Here is a 7854-nt window from a genome sequence, read left to right on the forward strand (position 1 = left end):
CATTTGGTAAATCATAACCTCTGGGTTGATTTACCCCAAACCCGCATACCATGAGTATGTCGGTTCCAAAACACCTGAGAAGAGTTAGTTTAATCAACCTCATATTGGTAACCCAGAGTTAATGCGCGCACACCGCGAGTACATAAAGACATTTTCAATGGATCACCGATTTCAGGAGTCACCATGGAAACCCAGGGAGAAAAAAAGCGAGCTACATATTTCGGTGAAACTGAGTTGGAGGTTTTAATGCTTGCTTATGAAGACTATAAGCCCATTATAAAATAATAATAAAAAAAGCAATACTGCTGCATCAGCAAAAGAAAGAGAGTTGGTTTGGCAAAAAATAACGGACTGAGTAAATGCGTGAGTTTATAAAATTATAAATGGGCTATTTCCCCCTTTCATTGTGACGCAAAAATTCTTTGGGGCATGTAGTAAAAATAGACAAGTATTTACTTGTTGGCCTCCATACATTTCTTAATATTACAGTAGTAATGCACATAATTGGCTAGTATGTTGGCTTCTTGTTTTATCAGGTGTAATCCTTCTGGAGCCAGAATAAGTGTGAGCTAAGTCAAAATGAAACACAAAAACATTCTCCAGCAATGTAATTTAGTATTTAATGTAGCCTAATTTAGTTTTCTATGTAGCCAATAGAAAGAAGGCTGAGGCCCGTAAAACAGGTGGGGGTCCACCTCCACCTTCCCTCACCCCAGCTGCCCAGGAGCTGGCACTGTCCCTTAATAAAGGGCGACCTGTGGTCGATGGGATTCCAGGGGCAGTTCATCGGACTCAGCTACCAAGACAAGTGGCTTAGTAAAATGTAGGTGTACCATATTAATACTTATGATTTATTGATGTTTTCACTGTTTTTGTCAGTGTTTTAATAAAGAAAATCATCAACATTGTCACCATTTTAAATAGGCATTTTGAATGCATTTTACAGTCATTGATTCACTTGTGCAGTATGCATGCTGCTTTGACTGCATATGCTGTGTACTGTAATCGTATTACTAGTACTCTTAGATGTTCCTAATGTCCTTCTTTATTAGTTGTATTTGTTTAAGAATTTACATTGAGTATTGAATATGCATGATTATATTATTGGTTTAATTATCTTGCAGTTGCTGATGGCCACATTGTATTATTGGATCCTCCTGCAACACCACACTCTGTCACAGTTGTAAGTGAATATTGTCTTTAGGTTTCTGTTTGCTAGACCAAGCATCCTTCCTTATTTTCACTGTAGGCTGACGATGAAGAGACCACTTCTGCTGTGACAGAAACAGAAAATGTGGGGAGGCCCATAGAGGTATGATGCATAGAATGCATTCCCCCTTTTTTGCATAAGAGAATAAATAAATTGTCATTGTCATTTTACAGAATATGGCAGGAGATTTTAATACAGATGAGGGTCCATCTACTTCCACACAGAATCTTAGCAGTGTAAGAAATGTTCCTTCCTCATTTAAATATTTGGTCTGTGTTTGTATTACAGACTTTCAGTCATGTTTAATTATTCTGTCTTTCTAGTTGCCTGCCAAAGAGCTGTATAAGGTCCACCTTCAAAAGCAAATCAGAAAAAGTGACATGGAGATGGACCTTATACAGCTTCAAATGGAGGAGAAAAGGCTTAACCTAAAAAAGGCCAGACTTGAATTGCTGGAGCACCAGCTTAAGGTGGGAAACAGTATGTGAACATTAATCTGTCATTTGCTGTTGAATGAAATCTAAAGAAATAAATACAAATGTATTTTGTTACAGGAAATAAATAAACAATGAACAACACTTGACTGTTAACTGGTTTTAATTAAAGTGATTTTGGCAAATCATGTCTCGTACCACCCTGCATCTCTTTGGTCTACTGGGTTCACTGGGGGTTCCTCTTGGCCATCTTCATCAAGAGAAGGGGGGGCCCTCTCACCTCTCAGTGTGGCAATGTTGTGAAGAACAACACAAGCAGCTGTGATGTCACATGCCCTTTCTGGGCTGACCCTGAGCCCACGCAGGCACTGAAACCTTGCCTTCAGGATGCCTATGGTCATTTCCACCTTGACCCGTGTTCTGCTGTGGGCCAGGTTGAATTGTGCCTGTGGTCCAGGCTCAGGTTCAGGGTAGGGTGTCATCATATAGGGCAGACAAGGGTACCCTCTGTCCCCCAGCAAGTAACCATTGAAGTGTCCTATAAAGGTAGTTAAAGTGTATAATTGCATTAAAAAAAAACATTGTGTAAGGCAAAACATACCCTGTTGAAATTTGTGGCACAATGATGACTCCCTAAACATTCTGGCATCATGTACAGACCCTGGCCATTTGGCTTCAACATTAGGGGTTGCATCACATATTATCTAGTTAGTGGGGACCAGTAATGAGGGTGATTTAATGGTTTAAACACCCAAACATTTAGCACCCAAAAAATCAATTGTCACCTGCACATTGATGCTATGGATTGACTTCCTATTACCTAGTCTCCTTCATTGACTGAAGGAGCTTTAATGGGAATGTGGGTTCCATCAATGCACCCAATCACATTTGGGAACCCTGAAATTGAAAGTTATATAATTAGAAACATTTAAAATTATTGTGACTGTATACAGTATGAATAGATTAAGTAGTGCTATGTAACTAAAATGATCTTTCATAGAATATCATAGAATGGACAAACCCACCACTCTGTGGAATTCCTCTTTAATGACCCTCAGTGGTTTATGGCCAGGGAACTGCACAAAAGTGTGTAGGAACCGTTTGAGTGCAATGCATACTGTACGAACAGCCCTACACACAGTTGCCTTTCCCACATGCTCTGCATCGCATATTGTATACAAAAAACTCCCCGTCGCAAAAAAAGTTAAATAAATGGAGTTAAATATTTAACTCCATTATCTTTGTTTAATAAATTAACGATTCTTTTGAAAAACGGTAAATATTCATTTGGATACGAAAACACATCGATACGTGGTCGTATCACCCTCACGGCGGAAAAGATTTCGTATTATCTGTGCTTCCACATCCACTGGATCGTCTTCAAAAGGGCACGCCATGCTCCGTCACCTCTCTGAAACAAACTAACCCTGGAACATAACCTGCTACCGAGCAGGTTATCTTCAGAGAGTAAGTTCCTATGGTTACATACATACCCAGAAAGTTACCTCCGTTTTTGGAACCGAAAGTTGAGGTTATCCACTAACTTACCCTTAAACTTACCCTGGTATGTCACATAACCTGCTTTCTGGAATACCCCCCTGGTAAGATGGGTCATGTTTTTAATTCTGGATGTTGTTTTTAATTTTTAATGTGTTCCTCAGAAGGAAAATAATTAATTTAAAATCAACCAAATTAATTTTCATGCCAAAAACGGCTTATATTATATTGTATTTAACTGCTATTCAAAGGGCATGAGTATTACATATTTTTAACTTTGATGGGGACGATATCGTATGACGTCATAACAATCGTTCGTCGTGTGAAATGTTGTTTTTTTCCCCCACAAAAATCCTAGTCCCTTTTAAAGGAAAATGAAGATAATATGAAAATGGAAGATTGAAGAGCACTTATAGTTCTTTCATTTGTGAAGATACTACTTGAAAACAGTGTAGAAAATATTGCAAAACCGTAAGACATGTAGAAGGAGTAAAATAAATAACATGTAGAAGAAAGAGAATCCTTGTAGTATTTTTTTATGTATGTAAGGATTCATTCTGTAAAATATTTTAATGTAAGGATCAAATATAAGTGTCCAGATAATGAAAAAGGAGACTTTTTAAGCTTTTCAATGAAATCTTTTTATTATATGATCAAAGAACACAAAATATATCAACTTATGAAATATTTATTCATTTATTTATTCAAGAAACCCTCTTTTGGGTCAAAAACTTGTATCATATTTATATGTATGTGTATATTTACTAATACATTCCCTTCTCATGTCAGAAAAAAATCAGGTTTTGTTCTGATAAATCTTTAAAAAAGATTTAATGTATTTATTTTTTTCAACACCAAACCGGTGTTGTTCGTTTGTGCTCGATTTGTACCATTGAAAGAAACATTGCAACTACGATCCCTCTTAAACATAAAAAAAGAAACTCTTTAAGTACAGTTACATAACTGTCCACCCCATATGGTCCAAATCGTTGCAAAACTGTGCCGCTCGTTTGTGCTCGATTTGTGCCGGTTTGTGCCGTTACGATGAACATTGTATCTTTTTCCCCTCCTTAGAAATAACCAAGCGTGCCGCACAAGCCCTCAAAAGTGAAGCCAAAACGTCTCGATCGCCCCCCGGTGACTGGTCCTAGTATAGGTTATAAGTCCCGCCTCCCCGTGTTATTCAACGGGACGTGAGACCAACTAAACAATTAAATTACACTGCAAATATCTTTTTTCCAAAGGTGGTTTATTTCATTTGCTGTCATTTTTATCACGCTGATGCAAGTTCAAGTGTCCGTTTCAAAAATAAGTTGGCTTTTAGTTAGTTACGTGATGCGGTGGTGTAACGTCATGATTGACAGCTGTGATTGACAGGTTCTCTGAGCGAAGTAGTCACTGAAGCACCAACGGACATTTTTTCGGGATCTTCGGAGGACTGAGGAGATTGTATTTACTATATTTTAACAAGCCTCTTGTCTAACTGCAATCAATTTGTAAAAAAAGTGTGCAGAATCCACTCTCCCTCAGTGCATTCTGCGAGAGTGAGGGCGGAGCGTTGATTTCGTGGCTTTACTTCCTGCTCACGACTGCGCAGGTCTGGTCCCGAGATCGCTACTGCGCAGACTCAAGTTCCAATATGTCAGCGCCATATCGGGACTCTGGCGGCTTCAGTTCTCATCAATGGAAGAGAGCGAAGGGGCGTCGTCCATATTTTTTTACAGTCTATGGAAATAACACATTGGATTCGGGACAGTGACGTCACTCTCCACCCCATGCCGTCCAAATCTCCCCAAACCGGCGCTTTTTTGTTTGTGCTCGATTTGTGCTGTTTTGTGCCGTAGAAATAACCATCATACATGATTCCGTTCTTTAGACATCACAACATCTTTGGAGGAGTAGTGACGTTACGCAGGCAAGCCGCGCTCTCCATCCCTCTCGTCTACAAACCTGTCCGGTTCGTTTGTGCTCGCACAGGGCCACAGCTGTCAGTGTTCTTCTTTAGATATGGGAATGTTTTATTTTAGATTTGTGCTATTGACATTTGGTCTTTATATAATCACCAATGCACTACGATATGTAATGTACTGTCACTACTCTGGCTGTAAGCCACGTGTGACTGATGCTTAATTTTGTATTAAAATAAAATAAAAATAACCAATAAAAAAAATAGTGTAGTGTCTTAAGTTTTCTGAATACTTTTAACAGCTTACAGTGTCGGTTTGTGCTGTAAAAAGTTTTTTTTTAGCTGCTTCGGTTTTTTAGATATTAAAAGAATATTTTTAGGTCATTCTGAGGTCACTCAGCCCCCGCCACATGCTCCAAATCCACCCAAACTAGTTTCGTTCGTTTGTGCTTCGTTTGTGGTGGTTTGTGCCGGTACAAATTTACTTTGTGCTGCATCGGCCTTCAAAATATTAGACACTGAATGAAAGCGAATTATAGACGGTGACTTCACCAGCCCCCCACCTGCTCCAAATTCACCCCAAACATGCTCAATCGTTTGTCTGCAAAAAGTATATATATATATGTTTTAACAGAAGCTAGTTGAAGTAACAAGGTAAGACCGAAACGGCAAAACCAAATCACAGTATTCACTGTTATTTATCCTGTGTGTTTTGAACTTTTAACGGACACTGCGGATCACAGGATGTGTGCAATAACACAAACTCCAAGGTAGGCTAAGTGTTTTACTTATATTGTTTTGTTAATAACATAATATGAACATTGTCATGAATACACGCACCATAATCTAAATTTTTAGCATCATTACTCCAGTCTTCAGTGTTATGAATTTGATGCTCTAACAGCTCTAATGTGCTGCTTAATATTGTTATTTATTTATTGTTAATGTTATTTAACCATTCAAAGGTTTTGGTTAAGTAGTATATATAAAAAAATAATAATTTTATTTAGCAAGGACGCATTAAATTAATCAAAAGTAAAAAAATTATCAAAGTTTCCACAAAAAATATTAATCATCATCAAAAAAAAAAAAAAAAAAAAAACCTACACGATGTGTATAAATTGATACACATTGATATCATTGATATAAAATAAGAGCCTTTCTAAACTGAGCAGTGAGCACCAATAATAATTGAGCACAAAATCAACATTCTTATGATTTCTAAAGAATAATGTGAAATTGAAAACTGAAGTAATGAGAAAATTCAGCTTTGACATTACAGGAATAAATTACATTTTAAATATAGCTGCAAGCAGCAATTATCGGGGCCAAGCACAAGAAGAGGATAAAACATGCAAACATGGCTGGGAGTGTCAGATCAATTGCAGCAAGAAGCAATTAAAGACATTAAAAGATGAATTTGACATTTTTGCTGGTATTAAAGCAGTTTTATTTCCAGAAATGTTTGAACATACAAAAAGTAACTTTTAAATAACTAAATTATATATATATATATATATATATATATATATATATATATATATATATATATATAATTTAGTTGTAAATATGAAATAACTAAAATGTATGGTTTGAAAAAACTGAAAAAGATTAACTTATATGGTGGCAATTGAGTGTTGTCTTTTTTGTTATTGAAAGGGTTATTTAGCTTTTTTGTTGTTTTAAGAGCCTGAAGCTCATTTTTTTCTGGGTTGACTTTTTTGGCTTGTCAACCTTTTCTGAGGGCAGACAAGGCACTAGATTTCTGTCTGTGATGTCTCCGGTAGTTTTGGTTGGTTAGTGGAGGGTGTTTGTGTTGTGTTTGGTTGTTTTTTTTGGTTGTTGATCATCTGTAGAGAGCTTTTCCTGTGCAATGTGCTTCAATGTACGTGGAGTGGGGTGCCAAGATGTGGATGCACAGATGTTCTTGGATGTTTAAGGTTGCCTTTGAGGTTGTTGCATCTGGCGGGGTAAATGCAATTTCCAATGCAACTCTGTGGTTTGCCGAGTTGTAGTTAGTGTTGTCTTTCCGTTGAAATGTCTAGTGGTGAGATTTGTGAATGTGTAGGAGTTGTTTGTTTTTACCAAGTCAATATGACCCTCCCACAATGCCAGTTCTATATCAGCAGTGGTATATCAGCAATGAAGCAGGTTCGGACCTCGCATTCTTTGTTTCGAAAAGTGACTGTGTTGCTTGAAGGTTGCATATTGCAGTTTCTAATCTGGAGATCTGTAGGTGATAAAAGATATTTTTTATCATGTTCAGTGTGTTTATTTAACCTAATTTAACATGATAAAAGGTATTTGACATAATATAAATGGTTGGTGTATATCTTTGTTGCATTTTAAATTAAAATGTATTTGTAGTGTCTAGAATTTTTTGGTCAATTGTAGTGTATTCGTGTTCTTTATTCAACAAAAAGGTAAAGTAGTAATTAAAAAATATTTGTTATAATTATTGCTGATAATGAGACTTAACTGTGTCAACAACTGTAAGAATTAGTAACATCAGGGTTTCTGCAGGTTTCAGTAAGTCAAATTTAAGACCTTTTTAAGACCTCTTAAGACTATAAAGATTGAAATTTAAGACCTACGACGCATTATTATTATTAGATAGATAGTTACCTCGGGATCATTAGAGTATCTATCTATCTATCTATCTATCTATCTATCTATCTATCTATCTATCTAGGATTATCTGATGTGTGTGTGAGAGAGAGGGAGAGGTAGATTTTTTTTAATAGAAAATTGTACTTGCTAGGGGTGTGCAAAGCAGCCGGTATTTGTATCTGTATTTGTATTTGTTG

The 7854-nt window shown here is 36.8% G+C and overlaps 1 long non-coding RNA gene across 1 annotated transcript; it reads left to right on the forward strand.

Annotated features, from left to right (window-relative positions):
• The first annotated feature begins 322 nt into the window (after window positions 1–322).
• LOC311290056 lies at window positions 323–1691 on the forward strand. The gene is made up of 3 exons (XR_014627295.1): window positions 323–823; window positions 1250–1312; window positions 1384–1691. It is a non-coding gene; the product is annotated as an uncharacterized lncRNA (long non-coding RNA).
• The last annotated feature ends 6163 nt before the right edge of the window (window positions 1692–7854 follow it).

Source organism: Rutilus rutilus (assembly GCF_951802725.1).
Source record: "Rutilus rutilus genome assembly, chromosome: 4".
Classification (NCBI taxonomy): domain Eukaryota; kingdom Metazoa; phylum Chordata; class Actinopteri; order Cypriniformes; family Leuciscidae; genus Rutilus; species Rutilus rutilus.